We start from the raw sequence: 25,330 nt of genomic DNA, 5'->3' as shown, positions 1-25,330 counted from the left end.
AGTGTGAGAAAAATTTGTACACTGCTTTGAGAGACTCTTATAGCTATAAAGTGGCATATAAGTATTCTAAATAAATGTTGTACTCATGTTTGTTGTGTAATATATTGAGCCAGCTATGTGGCAGGATTTGGCAGCAATCAGGATGTGAAAAAAGGTGAGCTTAGGATGATTTGAAGGGCTGATCACCACTTTTGGACAATGATGAGCAAGTGATGTTGATGCCTTTTTCATTAATGGGGGGCAGTCTGATAGTGGGTATGTACCCACTAATTTGCGGTCCAGTCTCTTTTTCTGCTCTTTATAGATGTGGTAGCCACTTATGTCACACGCCACAACAGCCATTTTTTGACTAGAGTCCATGGAACCTTCTCAGAATTCCAAATATGCTCACTGATCCAAAAGGGTTAGCAGCCCTTGCATTACCAAGCAAGTGGGAGCCATACATTCAAACCTACATTAGACCACCAAATAGTGCTTCAGATTGTTTAAAGGACATTATTTTTTAAAAAACAAAACCTTCCTTAATTTAATGTTAAGATTAATGCAGCCCAAACAAGCTGTGTTTGCAGTGCCTTTTTGTTTCCTGTGAAAATTTAAAAAAAACCATGTTTGTTTCCTCTATAAAACTTATATTCTTTCCAGATGACAGCATCTCCAACTTCTTTTTTACACATTTTTTGTGTGTGTGGTGAGCATAGTTACATCCCCTCAAGATAGAAATAAAGAGAAGTCTTATCCCCATAATCTGTAATTACTTTAATTATGTGATAATTATATAAATAATTTATCTGAACACAGACTTCACATTCCTTCATTTCTAAATATTATTATCTTTCAGTGTTTTCAGATGTGTAAACAAAAAAACATTTTAAGTTTAGCTGAAGCGCAGGTGAACTGGCTGTCACATAAGAAGAGACAACGGCAAAGATGATTACGCTCTTGAAAACTACCTAACTTTTTAAAGCAAGCAGGTGTGCATCACTCTTACAGCTGTAAAGCAAGAATCCTCTCCATGAGGTTCTGGTCTATGGTGGCAAAATGTGGTAGCTTCTTGAATAAAGCAATAAAGTCCTCTTTCTTTATTCTGCCTTAGAATTAGCAGTTGGCCAAGCCACTCTTCTAGCCATATAGTTCTAAAGTATTGAAGACAGCTTTTTAAAACAAGTAACTTGAAGAGAACAAAGGTTGCAGAGTCTGGAAGGCATTCTCTGCTCTTTGCTCACTCTCATGCTGTTATATTTGATACCTTCAATCTCACCCCTACCCAGACTTGGAGGAGACCCTGGATAAGGAGTCTCCATACACCCGCCCCCCCCATCTAGGGCCTTTGAGACCAGAAAAATTACTGAGACCAGGAAAACAATCAGATCAAGAGGACTCTGCAATTCCCATCGCCACTCAATGGAAAGGCCAATTACGGTTGAATAAGGCAGCAACACTATAAGAACTTAGGTAGCTTCCCAACAGCACTTCCCTAAGATCCTAGATAGTTTCCCCAAAGCCTACCAGGCTTGCCAACATTAATAAGGTCTTCGAGTGACTTTGCAGCCTGCTGAAGCAACAGCTTCCTTTGCTACAGTTGAGAAAGCTTCAGCCAATTATTTGTAAGGTCTTCAAAGCGCTATGCATCTAGCTGAAGTAACAGTTACCTGTCCAAGGTCCTGATCAGCTATGCCTAGTGGTTGCCTGATTCTTTGCTACCAGTAAAGACTGGACCAGGCTGAGATTTCACTTTGTCAAATATTACCTTTGCTTTATCTACTGTAACCTGGCTTTGATGAACGTGATTGCTGAAATTCCCTCTACTGTATGACTATTAAATGTGCAGAAACCCCATTTCGTATCGCATCTGCATATCTTGTGTTACAAATTGGGGGAGGAACATGAAAAGAAAAACACTCTTCTAAGTGTCTGCTCTTCATGTTCCTGCTGCATTTTCTCTAAGCTGGCAACTTGAAGTAATTCAGCTAGCATTACTAGAGAGTCGTAGTTTCATAATGACAGAATTAGAGACAAGAAAGGGCTTTTTGATTTCTTAATAAAACTCTACTGGCTAGATTCAGAGCTCAGCTATACGATGTAAATTTGCATAGGCTCTGTCATTGGAAATGATGCTCCAATTTACAAAGTGTAACCAAGAATAAGACCTGACTCTAAAACCTGCTTTAGCAAATATTTCAACATTTCAAGCTGATTTTGCTCATGTTTATCATCATTATTTACACATGTCCAGATTTTTAAAAAAGGGGATCACATTTGCACAGTGCTACAGTTCTGAGATACGGTATGGAGTCACATATTCCCTATCATTGGACCCCAGTAAGTAGTCTCACTGGCTCACTAGCACAATCTTTCAAGTCTCTCAGGTTCCATTTTGAACACCAGTCTTCATCTTGGAGGACATTTTCCATCAGTCTCCATAGAACGACAGCTGTAGCCTATCATTTCCAATTGACACTAATTACTAAAAAGCACACCCTGTCCTAGGAGAAAATATCTAGACCTACTCAACTTGAGATGCCAAATTAGGCACCTTCCTACCAATATCTTTGAAATGTAAGGCTTTCACAAATGACCTATAACACAGTCTCTTGAACCAATCAGCACAATATGATAATGATCAGATCAAGATGTAACTCTAACCAAGGCTTTGTTCTCTGTATGCAATTGTAGCTAAGTAACTATAGCAAGATTCCATTGTGCAAAACTGAATTTAAGTTGTGCCTCACTCCTGGGGATTTGGAACTCCTTCTGTATACCCTGCTACTTCCTGGTCAGGACACCCTGTCTTGTTCAGGACTCAGACAATAAATGGATACACTGTGCTACTCCCTGCCTTATCTACCTGAAAATCTGATTACCCAAAATCCATTTTTTTTCTGCCACGTGCATTCTGATTCCAGGTATGAGGTGCTTGGTACTTTTAAGGATGAACATATTTCGCAAATCAATAATATTCGCATTTGTCAACATAGGCAGTATTTGTTTTGTCATCAACATTTTGTCACAATTTCCCTGGGTTAGACAATAAATGTTTAAATGCTTTTAACTCAGTTGAAAATCATAGTCTATTACCTGAATTGCAAATGTTACTTTACTACTGCACCTTTTATTAGTTCTTTTGTTTAGTCATTTAGTCATGTCCAACTCTTCGTGACCCCATGGACCCGAGCATGCCAGGCACTCCTGTCTTCCACTGCCTCCCGCAGTTTGGTCAAACTCATGCTGGTAGCTTTGAGAACACTGTCCAACCATCTCGTCCTCTGTCGTCCCCTTCTCCTTGTGCTTTCCCAACATCAGGGTCTTTTCCAGGGAGTCTTCTCTTCTCATGAGGTGGCCAAAGTCCTGGAGCCTCAGCTTCAGGATCTTTCCTTCCAGTGAGCACTCAGGGCTGATTTCCTTCAGAATGGATAGGTTTGATCTTCTTGCAGTCCATGGGACTCTCAAGAGTCTCCTCCTGCACCTTTTACTAGTACTCCTACTAAATTAAGCTAGTCTAGGTTACAGAGGATTAACTTGCAAAGCCAGCAATAGCTGAATGCCACATATGGATCCCAGCACTAGGGATTCAGTCCAGATTAAGTTCATGCCTCCCATTTTTTCTCTGTCTCTTCACCCTTCAGATAAAATGACAGTCAGATGCAGCAGTGGGTAGAATCGGTGCATAGCTGCACTGTCACTAGGCTGGCCCAGGGCCAGCTCAAACATCACTACCCCATGTGAGCATTGTCCAAAAGTTCTTCCCATAGCAGTGCAGCCCATGAAAGCAGGAATCTCTAAAAACTTTTTACCACATGCATCACCTCAAGCATTGTTTCATCTGAATACATGGGCTTCAGGGTATGTGTGGTGCAGAAAATTAGTTTCAGTTGTGTGCACACATGGAGGTGGCAATGTTTGGACTAGCTCTGAGTGAAATGGAGTGCTATTACTGTTGAGTGAGACCAAATGTGGGAAGGAGTAGGAATTACATTTCAGTATCAAAAGCATATTGATCCATCTGGGAAAGAATGGTCCATTAGCGAGGTCTGTGCTGGCTAGCTTAAGCACTGCATATTTATATGCCATATAATAGTATTTCAGATGTTGTTACTATGACGGGCCAGATCCAGTGTTGAGTATCTTCGCTTAGAGTTGCTATGTTTCCCCCCTGCTCTAATGACCACTTAATATAGTGCAAAAGCAATCGGCTCATAAATAATTCTAGAGTTTAATTATGTTGGAGATCTTAGAAACATCAGATCAGATCAGAGATATAAAATTTTATTTCAAAGCCTGGTACAAAAGTAAATGGCAGCTCTTATGAGACAATTATATAAATGTTAAGATGCATTCAGAAATGCAGCATATGGGGAAACAGCCTCATTAGAGTTGAAGGGTGCAATCCTAACCCCAATTACTTGGCAGTGCATCCAACTGAATTCTGCATGGTTAGGATTGCACTGCAAGATCTTGAGCTATAGCAGTAGCCCTGCTGCACAGGCCCAGTGTTAGTTTCGATTTTTTTACATCATTGTATGTATTACATTTTATCATATTGTGAGATGCCTTGGGTGGTCATCCTTTACCGACAGCCAACTGTAATATGGACATAGCTACCATATTATTGACAGAAAATCTGGTGTCTTGTGACTTCCTAAGGCATTAATAATGAGGATTGTGAACTATTTACTCATTGCCTTTGAAACTCTGAATAAACCAATTTCACATACTCTTATACTAAAGAGAACGTACAATATCTGTGGACTACCTATAGATAGGGAGAATTTCTGCAGTATGTTGATATTCACTGAAACTAGGCTTCTTTAGTGTTAACCCCCTTGACTTTCACAAGAGGCAGGCCACTCGTGTAAAGGATAGATTTATGGTTGCGCCTTCCCATCAACCTCACTCCAGGTCATAATTTATTATAAATATGCCCCATGTAACACTTTCTTCCTGTGTTTGTTTATTTTTTACTTCAAATAATTTTTTAGAAAGTTTATACTCACCCCCCCCCATCAAGAGCCATTTGCTTTTTTATGCTACAGATAATACAGATTATCAGGTACCTTTCAAAGACTTCAAAAGACAAGGAATAAAATTAATTCTGGTGCTTCAAACAAAGAGATATTTTTCTACCTCCGTCCTGCAATCATCTACAAATGATGTAGAACATTTGCGTAGAAATACAGTGAATGAGTTTGTACAGAATATTTGTGTGCGTGAACCAAGAGATAAAAAAAGAATAGTTCTTTTTCTAATCTATGGATCAAAGCAGGAATCCTGCTGTTACCTGAAATTTAACCCTGCAGTTCAATGAATACAAATATAAGATTTGGAAGTTTTTTTAAAAAAGGAGTTGCTTTTATCCTAAATTACATATTCAGTCATAGATAGATAGATAGATAGATAAAGATATAGAGATCGCTATAGATATATAGTTTAACTATTATTGATAGGGTAATAATATTATTCAGAAGTATGGCTGAACACTTTCCCTTTTCAGTTTCTGCTGGAACCTTTCTTCATGAAAATCAGAAATGCAGTATAGTTTTATTTGTTTTAAGCCTCTCTATGTCCAGTGTTCTTCATACATCTATGATTCTTGAATGAGTGACCTAGAATTTCCTCATTTCCTCATTTTTACTCCTTTTTTACTCCTTTTTTGACCGTCTCTAACCTGGTGTTCTCCCAGTTCACAGTAGAAAATATTATTTCAGTGCTCCCTTCCCCTCAACTCTAAAGGTCTCTTGACTTTTCTGTGTCAATCAATTTGAATCCCATTCTCCTTGGGTCTCAGTGGCACTGTTTTCACTTTGAAAGGCAAGAAGTAAACAAAGTATTCCATCCTTTTCTTGGGTGATTTCCTCTTCATCTCTTCTGCTCCCAAACAGAATCAGTCAGCGCTTTTGTTTTCTTCTTTTACCCTCTTTCACTGAATTCTGAAGACACTCGAACTCAGGATGCAAGGGAGAAACGTGGTCAGAGGAAGGCATGCTTGGCAAATCCACACCACACCTGCCCGGAAACCAATGTCCCCACTGTGGAAGGACATGGGGATCCAGAAATGGCCTCCACAGTCACTTACAGACTCATTGTTAAAACCATGTTTATGGAAGACAATCTTACTTGGCTACAAGTGATCACCAAAGAAGAACCATGCCTTCCCCTTTCCTCCGTATGACTTTGGTTGTCATTTCAGGACTAAAACTACTGATCGATCCCAAAGAATTCAACTTCTGTTTTGTTCTGCACCTGCAGCTCTTGGACTGCAGAGCTGAAGGGCAGGACACCCTCTCCCCTGCCACAAGAGCCCACTTCCCAAGTCATAGCAAGCAAAAGGCCATCCTGGTCCCATCAAGGAACCAACCCTGTCAGATAAGACAGTTCTCAAACTGCCAATGACTGCAAAAGCAATGGGGGAAAGGACATTTCATCCCACCGATTGGCCAAAGGAACAAGAGCCGACAACAGTTATACAGGCAAGAGCACAAGAAAGGCAAGATGAGTCTGGCTTGAATTAGATATAAATGTTTACCACTTACTTCCGACCTTGGAAAACTGATCTTCCTTCTCTGCCTTTCCCTTCCGCATCCCTTCCCCTGTGTATCTTGTATTTTTAGTTTGTAAGCATGATGGCTGAGTCTGTTGTTCGTTTTCTTTATTATTGTGATTCATTGTGGGAGATCATAACTGTCTGAAAAGAAAGGTAAAAAATACAGTATGTAAGTAGACAAATCGATTGCCCGTGCTTCCTCCTAGATGTCCCACCAGTATCTCAAACTGATCACAAAGTAATTTATAGATAAGTGAGAAAAATCACTTGAAACTCTTGATTTCTTTCACCAAAATTCCTATGTATCCTGACCCCCTGGTCTACCTGGCAGCAAGTCAGTATGTCAAGTCCAAGGTCCAAGTCCAGGGGTCAAACTACACAAGCAAGAAGCAAAGTTCAAAATCCATAGTCCTAAGGAAATGCAGTCCAAGGTCAATGCAAGTAGCCAAGTCTGAAGTTTAGCAGTCAGAATACAGTCCAGAGTCAAACCCAAAGCACAGTCCCATGGAGGTCCAGGAGCATCCGAGTCAAGGTCCATCAATATGGGCAGTTGAACAGATACAGCACCTCAGCTCTGCTTCCTTTTTTGTACTTTGCTTGCTGATTGCAACATCTGGGCTTGATGAAGCATGTGACCCTCACCTGTTCTAAGCCTATTCCAGCTGAGACATCACACTCCTCCTCCCAGAGCTAGTGAGCTGGGCTGTGGGCCTTGCTGGCCTCAGCCACACCTGCCTCTCCCTATGCCACATTGCCTGCTATGTTCGTGGGATCAGGGTCCCTTCTGGCTCTGGTGATGGGTATTGCTGCTCTGGTTTCTATGCACTGACCTTCATCCCCTCACCATCCTTGGTCACTCTGTGGGTACTTACTTTTCCACCCCCTGCTTGTCACAGTCCTAGCCACACCCCTCTCTGGGATCTTCTTCCTCCTACCATTGTCCTACCAGTCCATTACACTAAGGAGCTGAGGTGAGCTCCAGATTTGCTTTGATTTTTGCTTTCTAGTGAATCCATTGACAAATTAGAGCTGTATGGAACACTCTGGGGATTTCGTGCTTCTGTCAAAATGCTTCCAGCTTCACTTAAAACTCATTGTATGCTTTACATGAGTATGAGCACTACTCCATCCTGGCTTTAGGTAAAATTTTGGTTGCATCTCTATGATGAAGATGTTGTTCCTAATTGTCCATCTTGTCACTTTCTTTCTCCACTTATATCAAAAACCTTGTCACTGTTGCTGTCAATCCTTATAATTTGTCACACAACAGAATCTCTGGCTGTGTATACACCAAACAGTGAAAGAACACTTAAAGCACATTCTGCACCCCAAAATATCCTGGCAACTATAGTTCAACCCTAACAGAGCTATAATTCCCAACGTTCTTAGCAAACCACAGTTCCAAGCATACTTTGTGGAGGCATGTGCCTTAAATGTCCAGTATACACACAGTCTATCACTTCATTTATTATAGCTTGAAGAATCAGAAAAATGTCATCTCCTGCCATATGTTTTGATTGATTTCATTTTTGAGTTGCTTTCCACAATGACAGCCTCAAAGCAAGTTACACAATAAAATTGATACAAATAAAAGCCATATGATGTATTAAAATCAATAATATAGATTAAAAGTGATCATCTATGTTAAAACTCAACAGAACATCCTTTCCTCCCCCAAAAGAATAATCAGCACAACCCCCCCAAACCTAACCAAAAATGCCCACTAAATGAAATATTTACCAGATGAAATTGGCTTTGTGAAATTGAAATTGACTAACTTGAAAGTAAAAGAGAATTATCAGGATTTGGACAGTATAGGCAGCATCAATGTGGAATGATAGCCACAGAGTAAGCCAGCAATAAATCACACCATTCAGAGTTAACTCTTTATTAGCAAAAACACATCACAGACTGAATGGCTGAATGACTTCTCTCTGCCAGCTCACCATGCCCTGTTACGTCTTTAGCTTCTCACACTTCCTCTTCCCCATCTTCTCCCTCTGACCACTTATCATTGTTCCACTACCACTCCCCAGGCTCTGAGCCTTCTTCTCTTGATGGTTCCACCGTACCTTTGTATCCAACCAGTCCATGACACCCCCCTCAACTTGCCCACTACCTTTTATAAATCCATAAAGCTCATCTCCCCAGAAAAATGCTTTGTCCTTCTGGTGATCCCCACTCCCCATACTGCCACTGTGAGTCTTTGAGAAAATGTAGGAGCACTTTAGAAATAGCCCTTTGAGTTTCTCTAAATACATTGATGCTGATATAATCTGAAAAGTCCACTTTGGGATAAACCAAGGCTGTGGGAGACGTGACAGGAGAGTGGTTAAAATAATGCTAAATTCTGATTGAGGAAAAACTGGGTGCAAACTCCTCCCTTGTCTTGAAGATGACAGAATGAACTTCATCCTTAACTTAGCCTACCAACTTCACAGGATTACTGTGAAGATAAAATGGGATATTCCTCACAGACACTATCCTGGGATCATTGGAAAATATATTATGAAAAAATAAGCAAATCAAAAACAGGTGAATCTCCGGCTTTATCATTAAAAAAATCTGGCTCACTGAAGTCTGAAAGAATTTTTTTCCTGTGCACAGGGTGGGGGAATACAGTTCCCAGAGGTATGACTTTCTCTGGTAATGTTCTATATTTCAAGAAATGCGCCCATTCAGAAAGGCTTTTGGTTTGTTTGATTCCCCTCTCTTAAATTGCTTAGAAGAAAGGGAATTGTTGATCCATTTATATGTATCTAGATAACCCAGGTTGTATTCAGCAGCACCCCTGCTTAGGCATCTTCCCATTCCTTTGAAATTACTGATTAAAGGGAAAATACACCCCCCCCCAGCCAAGGTAGGCGAACTGTAGCACTTTAGATAATATCATAGGGGACAATTCTCAAATGAATTGAAGATAAGCAGCTTCTCCTTGCAAAAAGGACATTTCAACTCTTCTCTCAGAGACTGAATCTTTATCCAAAAACTTCTTTAGAGTGTGCTGAAATGTTTATCTATTTTTATTCAGTAACTGGATAGGGAAATGTAGGTATCGCTCAGACCTAGGGTCTCTTCATCAGCTGCTTAGCAGATGTGTTTGGGGCATTCCCATGGTGTGGTCACTGTAACCTTTGAAAGGGAGATATACAACTTTAAAGGAGGCATAACCCAGGGAGATGAAATTTGTAGTGACATCTCAGCACTGGGTGTTTTAGAAAATGGCACATGCTATGTCGCTAACACTCGATATGCCTTGGCCCAGCCTTAGTCATGCATGCTGTAGCCTGCTGTAATTCACACTTCATGGAACTATCTTCGAAGAGGCCATGAGGGTCTTCAAGGGACTAGTTTGTCACAACAGGTGCTGCAACAGTTGTATTGACCCCCATGCATTTCCAGGCCCATTTCAAAGTACTGGTTTTTTACCTTTAAAGCCCTAAAATGTTTGGACCCAGTTTATTGGTATGAACTTGCCTGTCCTTTGAGATTGGCATTAGAGACCTTGTGCTCTGGCCCAGCTTTAAGACCAGGTAGATTAGTGGGCACTGGACAAAGGGCCTTTTCAGTAGCAGTCTCCATTTTACAGAATTCCCTGTGCAAAATGAAAAGAATCATAGAACTGTAGAGTTGGAAGGGACCCTGAGGATCCCAGTGTTTCCCAAACCTGGCTCTCAGACTACAGTTCTCATAATCCCAGACCACTGGTCTTGCTAGCTAAGGATGATGGGAGTTGTAGTCCATAACCAGCTGGAGAACTAAGTTTGGGAAACACTGATCTAATCCAAACCACTGCAATGCAGGAATATGCAGCTTTTCCATATGGGGATCAAACCTGCAACCTTGCCATTATCAGCACCATGCTTTAACCAACTGAGCTTTGCATTTGCTCTGTAAAAAAGATGTTATATGCTTTAATAGTACTTTAAGATATAAAAATAATGGATGATAGCCAACAACGTCATACTCAAAGTAAACTTTTTGAAATGGATGTATTGATTTCTGTGGGTCAGTGCTGATTGTGACTAATGTGGGCCTACACCCACTATTAATGACTACTATTAAAGATATCTTTAAAACAGTGGGGGCTTTTTACTGCTTAGTTTAATTGAAACACCCCCTTTTCACAGTAGACTGTGCCCAAAGTGGATGACAATAGATATCAAATATCAAAATACAGAAAAACACACACATTTTTAATACAAACTTAAACTAATTCAAACAGAACAAATTCAACAAGTCAAATTCAATAGTACAGTGAAATGATATAATCAAATACACAAGCAATATAAAATTTAATGGTGTGTGTGTATAGAAATAACTGTTGTTTGTCAATGGGGTATGAAAACCTGCTTTCAAGCAGCTTTCAGCTAACATGTCCATGCTCTGTATATTTAAATTGCTTCTATGTTGATGTCTTATTTTTAGCTACATTGATTTAATATATGATTTTATTTTATTTTTGCATTGTTTCAAATGGCAGCTGATGCAATATTTATAGACTGTAGCTTTGGGTTGAACTGTATGGTTTTAACATGCTGTCCATGGGCTTTCTCTGAAAGGCGGTATACAAATGCCAGCATAACACATCAAGATCACAAATAACACCCCCTGGCCTTTCTACACTCCAGCAGCTGCAGCAACCAAATGTAAGCAACGCTTTGAGACCTGGGGGAGACAGAGTCAGCACAGGAAGCTGCTATATGCTGATTCAGACAATTGATCCGTCTATTGTCTAAACTGACTGTCAGTGGCTCTGCATTTAGAAAATAATATTCCCCATTTCTGCTTGGAGATGCCAAGGACAGAACCTAGGACTCTATCACTTTATTCGGGCCCTCCCCCAAACGAGGATTTAAGCCTCTCAGTCTCTTCTTGTCAGCACTGGACATGGAGACTCAGAGACGAGTAGTGAAGTTGATTCTTTATTCAATAAAAAAGAATACAAACAGAGAAACTTATGGGCAAGACCGACCCTGGTAAAGAAGTTGCCAGAACTGACAATCTGTGCCTCTTCTTCTTCCTCTCTCTCACTCAAGCCTGTTGCTTGTTCAGCACCGCACCATTCTGTCCCCCTTCATCCTCTGATCTTCTTTAGTGTCTCACCACCACTCCCCTGGCTCTGATCCTTCCTCTTCTGAGGCTTCCCTAGGGGGTTCTCCGGCTGCAGCCTCCCACCACTTCTTCTCATCCAGCCAGTCTCTGACATTTCTAGACTCTTGTGAGGTGAACAGCTCCCTAGTTTAGTACCTGAACCAACACAAGGTGCTGCTTGTGCTCAGGGCTTATACCCTGTCGGATTATTTAGCCCAGCTAGCCCAGCATGCTCTGATTAGCAGCAGCCCAGCAGAAAAGGGTCTTTCCCATTTGAGGGTACTCTCAGGGGTAGAGAGCGACTGATTCAGCTTTCCGTCAAGGAGGTACTGACATCATCAAAGGGGGGTTGGTGGAAAGTAGAAAAGACAACTCCTCTTTTTCCAGCCTCTCAGACTTTTTGTCTGGTACTGCTGATCTTCTTGCATCTTTTCATTATTATTTTCTAGACATCTTTCCTTTTCCTCTTTGTATCTTTCCTCCTTATCTCTCTCTGCCAAGTTCTTCTTCTGCCTTCCATTCTTCCACTTCACTTCTATTCCAGTCTATCCCCCCCCCCCTTGAATCATAATCATGGCTTCCATTTCAGACTGAGATCCTCTAGGCCACTCCTGCCACTAGTGGGATTCTCCAGATGACATCCTACTCATACATTTTCCATTAGTTCCAGAAGCCCTTAAAACCTTTTGCCTTCAATGTACAGTGGTACCTCGGGTTACAAATGCTTCAGGTTACAGACTCTGCTAACCCAGAAATAGTACCTTGGGTTAAGAACTTTGCTTCAGGATGAGAACAGAAATCGCGCAGCGGTGGCGCGGTGGCAGCGGAAGGCCCCATTAGCGAAAGTGGTGCTTCAGGTTAAGAACAGTTTTAGGTTAAGAACGGACCTCCAGAACGAATTAAGTTCTTAACCTGAGGTACCACTGTATTGCTGAACGAATGAATGTTGCAATTACACACCCAGAACATTCATAAAGAGGAGAATTGTGGGCAGTATTCAACTACTGTGCCCCATCAGCACAAGGATTTCAGCTTGTACAGTGGGACTGCCCTCCCCTACATGCCATCCCCAAATCTGCTGGAGAAGTTTGGGGCAGATTTAGGGGTCACATGAGGGAGGGGTAGAATGTACCATTGCACAAGTAGAAATCATTGAGCTGGTGAAATGAAAGATTGAGCAGTATGTTGGAGTCCAACCAGTATTTAGCCAAAGAAATGTCACTTTTGAATAATCAATTGGTTATTCGTGTTTTTTTATGCTGCTCATTTTTGTTCCACTACATTGGAAACAACAAGAATTAAGGAAACATTCACTAGTTGGAAGTCTGAGGATCAGCCGAGCTTTAAAAAAAGTCATTATCCCCTACTGAATTTTAGCTCTCCACTTTTCATCCAATTAAGGAGTGAAAAAAAGGAAGTATGGAACTACCTTATCTCTTCTACTAAGGAGGATATGGTGCCATATTTAGCTCTACTCACTGTCACATTTTCAAGTGGGGCTTCAAAAAAACAGCTGGACAGCCAGGGCCAAACTATATATTACAGTAAGAGAACTTCTGATTGATTTCCTAACTCCCCCACCTGCTGCCGAGTACCTACCAAGTAGTGTCAGTTCCTTCCGGCATCTACATCTACAGCAGCGACTGCAAGGTACTGGCATCCCTAGTAAATCAGTTTCCTCCTCTAAATATCTTTCTTCTGTGTCAGGCTCTGATTGATGGGACATGATGACACATATGACTGCTTACTCAATGCCTTAAGATGCTAGCAGGAAGCATTTTCTTTTCTTCACATACATCTTAATATATGCAACTTTCTTGCTATAGCGGATCTGTAGGGCTAACCCAAGCCATTACATTTTCCCCAAACTCTCCAATATCGAGCCATGTCTCAATTTTTATTTTGAAACTATACCATCCCAAAACTCATGAAATATCAATGGAATGAAAAGTGGAAAACAGCAAGCAAAAGCTCTTTGCAACTTTCTCACTTGCCTTAGAGAGTTCGGTCCCTTTCAAATATTAATCAAGGTTATGCTGCTTTAGGTGGGCTGCAAATAAATTATTAAACTTTATTTAGTGGATGGTGGAGCATTCTTCATATTGATTACAGGGCATGTCATCACATATAACAATAGGGTAAATAGATTGATGAAGGCCATTGATAATGTCCCCCTATGCAGAAAGTGTCCTTAAAATAAGAAAACTGAACACAATAACACATGAATACATTCAGCATTAGTATAGCGGTACACCCAAGTTGTGTTAAGTATAATTGTTTAATTGACACTGAAATGGGAATGCCTGTGTATTGCTGGAAGATTCCATGAAAGCTAAAGAAGAGCAAAAAGGGATCTCTGAACAACTTGATGGATTGATAATTAACTGTTGTTGTTCTCTAGTAGTTAACCTGTGAGTGTCTAACCTTAGATCAAGTGACAAAGGTATTTTGATAGGGAGTTGCCTCAAGTCTTTGTTCTCAGGCTTCTCTAAGAGCTACAAAGCCTTAGGGGCCGGAATGCAGGCAATAGAGCCTGTGAGAGATAGAGCTATGTTTGTCAGCTCAAAGTTTATTTTATTTCTAAGATGCTGAGCCTGTGCTGGACTCGCACAAGATCTTGTATGAAATTATTTGAATGTATCTTTGATGTTTTTGTTCTGTTTTGAAGAATGTTCTGCAAGTAAAGTTTTGAACCATATCTAATGGGTCTAGACAATGCTTCATTCAAAAAGGAGACAGTTTTTACACATCCAGTCACTGCACAATATTAATATCTACAAAAAGCTGTACTGCATATTTCTAAGGAGTCAGTTCTTGGTGCTGACATTTAAATTCAACAAGTGTGTAGTCATTTGCACAAACAACTGTACACATATACACATAATGTGCAAACAGCACCAGATATTTCTAGTATAAAGGTAAAGGGACCCCTGACCATTAGGTCCAGTCGTGACCGACTCTGGGGTTGCAGCACTCATCTCACTTTATTGGCCGAGGGAGCCGGCGTACAGCTTCTGGGTCATGTGGCCAGCATGACTAAGCCACTTCTGGCAAACCAGAGCAGCGCACGGAAACACCGTTTACCTTACCGCCGGAGCAGTACCTATTTATCTACTTGCACTTTGACGTGCTTTCGAACTGCTAGGTTGGCAGGAGCTGGGACCAAGCAACGGGAGCTCACCCCGTCGCGGGGATTCGAACCACTGACCTTCTGAATGGCAAGTCCTAGGCTCTGTGGTTTAACCCACAGCTCCACCTGCGTCCCTCCAATTTCTAGTATAACCCTACATAAATGTTCCTGGTTATTAATCTGTGTTTACTGAAAAACAGCTTGAATTTCCTGACTATTTAAAAATAAAAAAATAAAAGTTGCATACTAACTAAATATTAATATTGAGCTGGGAGTTAATATTGAAAAAGGAGTGACCAGAACTCAGTGTTACAACCCATGGTTTGCATGCAGAAGATCCCAGATTTAGACCCCCATCTGCATCATACATTTAGAGCAGTATTATACAGCTTTAAATAGTCGTGGTTTCCCCTCAAAGAATCCAAGGAACTTTAGCTAGTTGTTTTGTAATGAGCCCTTTATTTCCCTCACACAGCTACAAGTCTCAGAGTGGTTTAACAAGCACTCTCTGTTTCAAGGGGACTCTGGGAATTGTAGGAGGGAGAGAAACAGGGGTCTCTTAACAACTCTCCATGCACCTACAGTACCCAGAATACTTTGGGGGAAGCCATGGCTGTTAAAAGTGTTATGCTACTGCTCTAAATGTATCGTGCAGATGGGGCCTCTGTCACTGACCTCTCCAGTTGAAATGATCTGGTATAAGGTAATAGGGAAGATATCTGTAGATATGCAATTTGACCTTGTATACGGTAGCTTTGGATTTCTATCCTAGATCTACTGTGCTTTAGGAAAGAATGGGAGTCCAATCGCAGAAATCCTCTAGCTGGAGTTATCTTTGGTGAAAATTACTTGGGTAGCATTTACAGGGACAGAGCTAAACATTGCAAGATGTTCAAGGGAGATGCCAAAAATGTCTCTGTATTTTATTATGTTTTGTTATCTGTGAATCTGGAATATTTATTTGACATTGGGATTTTGCTTTTGTCATACAAAGTGTGTAAGCAGTCAAGGTAAGCTAAGATGACAGCTAGCAATTTACCAGAACAACAAAGACAAGAGAACTAAGATCAAGATAACAAAGAAGCATATTAAAAAGTACTTGAAAATTCAAGTCATTGTGGCCTAATGATATTCCACCTGGAGGAATCAGCTGGATAAATTTTTGAAATACACACTATTAGATTTAAAAGATTCATGGTGCAACACAATAGCTTCAGAAGATAGTGAAGAGCAAACAGACCCATAACGCATATGCTTCAGTTTCAAAGGAACTTCACCAAAGGGTGTCCTTTATTATTGCTACAGGGTCAAGCTTCAAAAAGTGAACAAAAATAGCCCCATAAACAACAAACCAGTTGATATGATTTCTGGCCCTGGGGTGGGATCAATTTTTTTTTTAAAAAATAAATATTTATTAAAGTTTTTGAATACAATACATAAATAATAAACAACATTACTTATATCATAACATAGTTTCATCACTTCTTTGGACTCCCTCACGTCTCCCGCTCCCACTTACATCGTTATAAAATTTTTTCAAGCAAATTATCATCTTGTTTAGAACCTTATATCCGCTCATTTAAATAAAATCTAGCAGTTCTCCAAAAAATTTATATTTTCCTTAATCTCACTTATCGTCAAATTCAAATCTAATTCAGTGGTGGACAGTTATTTATGATCTAGCATCCTTCTTAACATTCAACCAAATTACAATATTTTTGTAGATAAATCTTAAATTTCTTCCAGTCTTCTTCAACCCTCTAATCTCACTTATCGTCAAATTCAAATCTAATTCAGTGGTGGACAGTTATTTATGATCTAGCATCCTTCTTAACATTCAACCAAATTACAATATTTTTGTAGATAAATCTTAAATTTCTTCCAGTCTTCTTCAACCCTCTCTTCTCCCAGGTCTTGGATTCTGCCAGTCATCTCGGCCAATTGCATATAGTCCATCAGCTGCATCTGCCACTCTTCCAGTGTGGGTAGATCTTGAGTTTTCCAGTTCTTAGCGATGAGTATCCTTGCTGCCATTGTTGCATACATAAAAAATGTTCGGTATGATACATGATGTTCGGGATCATAAAACAAAGATGGACAACCTTTTTTTTCTGTCAAGAGCTGCATTCTCCCTGGTATAACCATTCAGTCTCTTTATTATGGTCAGTGACCAGTACTGGGGAACCTGGGGCAAGAAGTGTAGACAATTATGGATAAAGCAAGAGACAAAACTGTTCTGAATTAACTATCAAAATGTGAATCGACAAAATTTGTGTGTGTGTGTGTGTTTTTACATAGTGTAATAATGAATTACTCAACATCAGCTTGTAAGGAGGTATTAAAAATGATCCCACTGAGGTCATCCTGGAATAGTGTTTTCATTACTAACTTGGATAAATGTACCACACTTACTAAACTCACAATAAGACAAAACTGGGAAGGTTAGCTAATAGAAGACAGGATAAAGAGACAGATTTACCTTAATAAATTGGAATAATGGGCTGATTAAAAATGACATTTAAAAAGGACAGAAGTGTTACAAATATTTTTGTTTAATAAAAAACCCACAAACCCACTTAAAGGATGAGAAACAATTAGCAAAGCAGCAGCCCTGGCAGATTTAGCAGTTATGAGATCAGCAGATATTCCTATTCAACTCTATAAATGGAAACATCATATCAAATCTTCAAGAAATAATAGTAGCACTTACTAACATGACCTTACTTGAGAGTACCATGTTCAGTGTTGTATATCACACTCATATGAAGTGTGTTGATAAACTGAAATGGAATTCAGAGTGGAAGTAGAAAGATCCAGGAAAATCTGCTGTAGCAGAAATGCTAAAGGAAGATTTAGGACAGTCATGTTGGCAAAATTTAATTATTACAGAGATGCCAGAAAGAGAAGAGACAACCATGGTCAATTCAGGATCAGATCAGGAAAGAAGCAATGGGTTGGAAAGTAGTTTTAAGATAGTCTTGTTTGGTCTAGTAGCAGAATATCCTTGCAAGGGTGTTTTCAAGAAAAGGCCAGAATTTTCACAGTCATGTCTCTATAAGAGCCATGTAGTTCAAATAGCAATACTATTCATGGTGTTATACAATCCTTACATTCGCTCCATTAATTTACAGTGTTATTGTACTCATGACATGCATAGAGTTTGGCATGACATGCAACTAAGAACAAATGTGCCTATGGGAGGGAAGAAAGTAGACAGATGCCATTTTTTTCTGTCGAATGACATGAGTAGCTTGGACTGGTATATCATTATTAGATATTTGAGTGGAATAAAGTGCATCTGTTTGTATATATATATATATATATATATATATATATATATATATATATATATAAAAAGGCATAGGTGTAAATGTAGATGAAGCTGCCTTTATATGTATACTGAGTCAGGCCATTAGTCTTTCTAGTCTAAAAGTGTCGGTTCTGACCATCATGTCTCAACAGGATAACTTTTCCAGCCTTGGTACATGAGAGCCTTTAAGTGGCAATGATAGGGAATATGTGTACTTTGGCAAGCAAGGGCTATACACTATCACGGAGCTCAGGTCAGAGAAAGCATTAGAGCAGAATAAAGATAATATTGGCAGAGTGCAAGATATTTCTCCTCTCATTATATAGGACATTTTGAGAGGCCTCACAATTAGACCCAGTGGCCACATCACTGTGATGTGTGTTTAATAACTACTTTGAACAAAGCTCTTTAAAAATCAGGCATAAGGGTTAGAGTTTCAGACACACGCTCGACACAATATATTATGCGAATTGCAAGAAAGGAAACCAAAGGTCCTTCCACAATTTTGCCTTTTAAAGAAATTCTGTAGGAAACTAATTAAAAAAATATGTGTACCAAATTGCTCTCTCGCCAAGAATAAATTGTAGCAAAAGACAGATCAAGGGGAGCTGTCCATTGCTCTGCAGAGCAGCATAAAGAAACACAACTCACCACTTGATACCTTGGGGCCAGAAGATCTGGAATTCCGTTTATCATAAGCACCAATTCATTTTCCCTAACTGTGTCATGCTTGTGAATCCTGAGGTTAATTTGTTAGATTATTCTAATATTCATCAAAGACTTTTCAGCGTCTCAAGCCTTCACAGTTTAATGTGTTCATTTATAGAGAACAGGTAAGAGAAATGAAAACTAATTAAATGATTTATTAAAAGTCTTTTAAAATTTACTATTCCCCAGTTTCACTCATTGGATCAGCTTAGCAACTATGGAGGAAGTGCAGCATACTTCTCATAGGAAGGTCAAAAATCAGTGATAGCTACCCTCTAACAATAGAGGACTCATTTTGCAAGGTCCCCATTTTCAACATGAGGACCTTGCAAAATGTGAGCATTTAAATTTCATATCATACATATGTTTATTTTAGGGTACCTGACTCTGAACCATTCCCTTTTTTTGCCCAGTATTAATAGGCTTAGTGTAGCCAATATACTGAAACACTAAGATTGAAAACATAGACAGAACTAGTATTATTAGAGTTGGGGCTATTAGAGTTAATAGTCTAGAGTTGGGGTTGTCAGGCTTGAACCCATTAGACTTGCCATTGACAAAGTTATTGTAGAAGCCCTGTAAACAAGCACATTCAATTTCCCTTGGAGTTTTGAAGCATACTCTGTTTTCAGAATGGCTTTCTTCAAACACAAGAATGTTTATTTAATTGAATTGGCTACTATAGTTTGGGCTTTTATTTGAACCTTCATTTGCAAATTGATGTACTGATTCTAAAATACACATTTTACAGCTCCAGTAGCCATCAACTACACTACAAGAAAGAGGATACCTTATGAAGATACAAAAACAGGCATTTTATATAGCTTAATCAGTTAGATGAGGTACTTTGTTGACATCTAAACATCAGAATAATGAAACCAACAGGGTGATTGAACCCATCACTTTTTATGGATGCACATCACAGATTAAGACCACTATCCAGAAATATTGGTATCTGTAAGAAAATATACGTAAATGCAACAGTGCTCCCATGTTAGCATATAAATGTGTGCCAAATCTGCAAGGTATTTTGGTACATGCCAAAATAAGGACAAATTGAGGCCTCTATAAGACCACAGACAATATTTCTGTTGGACAGTTCCCCTGTGTGAATTTGTAATATATGTACCAACTGTGGCAAACTAAAATCTCTCAGTAATCCTGATAACAAAGTATCCATCCTGAAATATTTATACACCTGCAACACTAAAAAATACTTTATTTATGCAGTTCAATGTCCATGTACCTTGTTGGGATGACCACTAGAATGATTAAGATCAGCAGAGGATAAAACAAAAGTTGCACTGGGACAGGGGGAAATCCATGCACTGCTAAGTATTTTATAGAGCAACAACATGGTACCAAATTCCTGTTTTCAGTATTTTTACGCTCTTCCATTTTTTTTAAAAAAAAGTTTAAAAGATTGTTTATTTACTGTTTATTTTATTATATTTTGGAAAGTGCCTTGGGATCACTATGAGTGATGAAGGGCAGTCTACAAAGCTAGATAATAAAATGAAAGTATGAATTAAGATAGGCTGGCCTTGAGCTCTGGAATTAACAAAATTATGGCATGGGTGTTGTTCCTATGCACGGCTATATATATCTGGAACACAGTGTAGCATATGGGTTAAAGTAAGTATGGTGCTCTATCATACTGATAGACTGAGCAAATTTGAGACGAGCATGAGGCAGCTGACTCGTGCCTCCTCCTCACTGCCTTCTCTTGTCCATGGGGGACATCGCTCTCTCTCCTGCTTAACAAGCCAGCTAGCAGTTACTGCCTCCCCCATCTTGCCCTCTCACTCCCACACTAACTGCCACCCAGTTTCAATCCTCAGCCTGGAACACATGGGGCTTCAAAGAGTCCTATAATCAACCAGAGAGTCCTAAACCAGAGAGTCATACAATCTACAGATTTCCCCCCTCCCTTGCTTCCTTTGGTGATCCAAAACAAAATGATCAGATTTCCATTTTATCTATGGTTCATGGGAAATATATTAAATGCCATCAACTATCTCAAGCTATGGATGAGAAAATCCAGGAAGCACACTCTTCCCCCAAAGTTCATTCTAGCACATTTCTAATAAGGCTCAAGGTGAAGTGGCTATGTTGGCTTTGTCATCAAAGGAAATTAACCTTATTAATTTGTGGCCTTGGGAGAGGGAAGAGGAGAGGCCTCCCAGCCTCTAGGGCAGAAAGCTTGAGGTCTCTGCAGGGTCCTAGAGTCCAACCTTCTCTGTCACAAAGCTTATTAAGCAATAATGAAGTTTTGGGAAGGAGCCCTCATGCCTCCTTCCGATGCTGCTGTCGCTGCCCAAAAGTAGGGGACCCTGAATCCAAACAGAACCCTGGGGCACCTGGCCAAAAATAGGGACTGCCACGACAAAATTGGAACTCTTGGAGGGTTTAATCCTTTAATCTAGTACTGAGCTTAAGCATCATGATTTAGGCTATTATGGCATCATGACTTAGGCTAGTATGACAGAGCAGTGCCAAGACAGCATGAGAAATTTACTTTATTCCTGTGTGCTGAATTTAGCTTTCAATATTTCTCTCTCTTTTGCACTGAATTATTGTCAAGCCTTTTAAAAAAGGAAACATCTTAACCTTCCACTGCCCTTGCTTTTGGGCATACGTAACTAGCAATCATGACACTAAGTAAGAATGCTTCATCTGGAGACTCAAGTCTTGTCCTGAACTGAATGCACTTTCCATTAGGGACAGTATCCTTAGACCTGTTAGAAGAGGTAGGATTTCTCAACCTTTTGAATATAAAAAGCCCACACCCTTCTTCAAACCTGGCTCCACTCATCATTTTATGTGAATATTCAAAAGGATTGAAATGCTTGGCAGGGGGTTGGACTCGATGGCCCTTGTGGTCTCTTCCAACTCTATGATTCTATGAAATATTGTGACTTTTAATTATAAATAACATTTTAGGGCTTAATAATAATGATGAATCAAAGTACTTATAATTGTAAATACATATATTGAAATCTGCACAAAAAAGCACATGAAATTTAACAGTATATGAGAACTTCCTGTTCCAGTCAATGCCTCCTTGAGCAAGGTAATCCAGAGCTCTGTTTCAGTCCTGTATTCTTTGACTGTCCTTTGGCCCTGACTACTGGCTTGCTAATCATTCCTGTCTCCTGGTCCTTTCTTTGGTCCTGACTTCAGGCTCATCAGTTGCTAATGGCTCCCCATTGACTGCCCATGGCCCAGCCCTGACTCCAGCCAGTTGACGACTCAACCCTATAGGAAACCAATTAAAAATATATTTCTTATTCCTCTAGAAGCAAACACTCATCATTCTAGGCACATTTCCCCCCTACTCTTTTCTTGTGCAATACCCATCACTTTACTGGGGATGCACAGCAGATGTTTGTGACGGATTGTGCCCCAAGTTGCCTACCTCTGAGTCACTTCCAAAGAAGAAAAAAATACAGATTCATCAATCTTTCTTCTGTGCCCATATCAGCATACAGCACATTTTATATTTCGCTTTTAAATTTATGGCAATTTGAATATTATTTTAAATTATGCATGGATTCCAGTCCAGTTGAAAAAAGGTTTCCATTCCAGGCACAGACATCTTTATGAAGTGTAGGAAAAGAATTCAACAGTGCTGCAATGGCTAAGAAAGCCTGTTAAAACTAGATGGCACATTTGTGAGGAAGAGATTTGTGTTCATATTTTGTGTAGACTTGGAGAAAATTACTCGATGCACAGATCTGCCGTATCCCAGAACTGCCTACCCAATGGCAGGAAAAGCAGCATATATTAATGAAAGGCTCTGACTTGGAATTCTATGTGCTCTGCTAGCAAACAAAAACATCTCTCTCTCTCTCTCTCTCTCTCTCTCTCTCTCTCACACACACACACACACACACACAATTTAGCTCTCGGCTGGTCTACTTACGTATATTGGCAAATTATGCACACCTGGCATACAGATAAATGACAAGTGGATAAACCAAATGTTTTGTAGCATGGGAAAGGAGATTGAATGCTAGCCTGCCTGAACTACCTCATATTGATTTGATGACTCTGTCAATTACTTCTGGCACCATGCTTTCCTCAGGTCACTTCTCAATTGATCCTTTGGTCACCTGCCTCTGTGTGCATTCGGTTGGATTTATTTATTGCATTGGCTATAATAACACATGCATGGGATTGAGCATCCTCCCCTGTGGTGGGGGAATGGTGAACTGTCAGGGTCCAAAAGGGAGGCAGTCATAAGAGCCATCAGGTAAGAGAAGTCATGGATAAGGAATTCTTGGAAGTTGCTGGGTCAGTAGGGAGATGCAATTGTTCCAAAGATCCAGGTGCACAAAGAAGTTGGAAAGGGAGAGCAGTGCCAAGGAGAAGAGAGGCAAACTGAATTCGTTTATTGAGCTCAATTATTTATTTGCAAACATTTCTGCACCACCAACATTAAGGGGGCGGGGAACATGGTGATGAATGGCGTAAAACCAACAATAAAATTACAAAAAAGTTCAAAATGTGTTATAGATCAGTAGATCAGCTTAATACATTGACAAAACTGGATCACCCCATTGGGAGAAGCCTGGGTGAACAAGGTCAGTTTTAAGCAGGTGCCTAAATGCCAGCACTGTAGCATCGTGCTCTGTCTGACCCTGCTGATGAGAAATGGACAGCACAAATTCCATTTATGAAAGGCCACAAGCCCAGGAGACCTGCAGCCAGGCAGCTGAAGTAGTCACTGGAGGAATGGACCACCTGGGCAAAGCAAGGTCTACCTCTTCTTGCTGCTCCATTCAAGAGGCATAGTTTTGGAGTATAGCAAATATAGTGAGGAGGACAATGATATAAAGGCTGCACAGGTATAGCTGGCATTCTTACAGCAAAAGCCTATGCATATTTATTTGGAAGTAGGGCCCACTGTGTTCAATGGTGTTTACTCCCACAAATGTGTGCACAGGATGATAGCCTTGGTGTACCCAGCCATCTGTTTACCCCACCACCCCTCCATTCTTTGGCTGCCCAGACATGTTTATCTTCAGATGCAGTTGGTGGGACTGTGCTGCTCTCCTGCCCCAGCCGTAACTATGCTAAATCAGAAGAATGTAACCTGAGTATTAAAGTTCAGGGATTGACTATGTTAAAGCCCTATCAGCTCCTGTTTTCCAGTGCAGCATGGAAGGCCCATGTGCTTTCTTTTAAGATGCATTGTTGTTCTTTACAAGAAAGCAGCTAATTCTGTTTTTGGCCTGCTATGTTCTCAAGAATTTCTGCTCCAGTTGTCTTCCTTTCACCTCAGTTGTGAACAGCCCATTATCTTTATGGACTGTGGATGTTGGCTACAACTTCAGGGTCCCAAAGCGATGCAGCATATCAAGCTCTCTTTTATTTATTTATCTGGATGTTTTAGCTGCTAAAGGATGTAAGAGTGCACTGCATTCTGTCAATCAGAGTTAATTACTGTAATGTTTCTTTTGGCAGGTCCTCCTTCAAACAGGTTGCCTTTCCTGAAAAATGATGTTGATTGTTGCCTGTGTCAGATTTTATCAGCACGCTGTGTCCATTCTATGCAAACTGCACACTTACAATTTCATAGAGGTATAAACCACACTAAATTTAGAACAGTCAAGCAGACTGAAAGACAGAATTTCTATCACTGTCTGACAGCAGTCAGGATTATTTGGTTTTATGTAAAAAAATCTTAGTTATATGTTTTGGATACTGTTGTAGTTTGTGGGGAGGGCAGCCTCCCTTAAATTCCTAGAAGCAGTAAAGGGTTAGAATTTAATCAAGTGCCCTGAATCCCTAAATCTAGCAGCGATTCAAGTGCTAGAAAAGACAGGCCAGCCTGATAATTGCTAACTTAACAAAGGTAAGGTAATAAGCCATTAAAAAAGCAGGGACTCTGTGCCAAAAGCATATGGGTGAGGCCCCACCATGAGCTCTGAGATAGTTAGCAGAGTAGCGATTAGGATTATAGTGGTGGTGATATGACCTAGGGACCTAGAGGTTGCAGTCAGTTAAATGCAGCAAGCTGTGGAGAGTCAGAGCCATGGCTGTGGTCTGTTTGGATCCAAAGCTACAGCTATGGGAGAAGCAAGAACCTTTTGGAGTGTCAGTGCTTTGAACTCCTCTGTTGTAGTCTCAGGTTGTATATATGTGTAAATAAACCGTATATCATAAAGACACCACAGTCTACACCATGCCTAATTTCCAAAGGAAACATGAACTCTGGAGCCCTGTAATCTTGCACAGAGCTCAGAGACTGGGCTGGCATGTAGCATGGGTGTCAGGAGCTGGAATTTGTGTTTCCTGGAGGAAAGGGCCATGAGTGAGGTGCGTCTATTTTTAATTTTATTTCTGCCACTGTAAAACCTGGTGTAGTTTTGGGGTAAGAAAAATTTAGTTGGGGACTTGGCCTTGAGGTTAGTCACCCTTGCTTTAAAGTGTATAAGCACACCTTGTCTTCCAGCACCCAGCATCTAATCTTTTGAATTCTTTATGACTTCTTGCTTTTCTACCCACTTGTTGGTGGATTGCAGTAGCAGAACTGGCTCCTGTC

At 40.2% G+C, this 25,330-nt stretch overlaps 1 long non-coding RNA gene across 1 annotated transcript in view; it reads right to left on the bottom strand.

Moving 5' to 3' along the window:
* The window catches only part of LOC309348231, a 91,034-nt gene extending 70,516 nt beyond the window's left edge, over positions 1-20,518 (bottom strand). The window contains exons 1-2 of the long non-coding RNA XR_014159302.1: positions 20,439-20,518; positions 6,528-6,679 (exon numbers count right to left, since the gene is read on the bottom strand). This is a non-coding gene — a long non-coding RNA (uncharacterized lncRNA). The remainder of the gene's footprint in view (positions 1-6,527; positions 6,680-20,438) is intronic.
* Positions 20,519-25,330: the final 4,812 nt, after the last annotated feature.

This window comes from Podarcis erhardii (assembly GCF_964252035.2).
Source record: "Podarcis erhardii genome assembly, chromosome: 8".
NCBI classification, from domain to species: domain Eukaryota; kingdom Metazoa; phylum Chordata; class Lepidosauria; order Squamata; family Lacertidae; genus Podarcis; species Podarcis erhardii.
The sequence above is the reverse complement of the archived record's forward strand: the minus strand, read 5'-3'. Positions and strand labels throughout refer to the sequence as shown.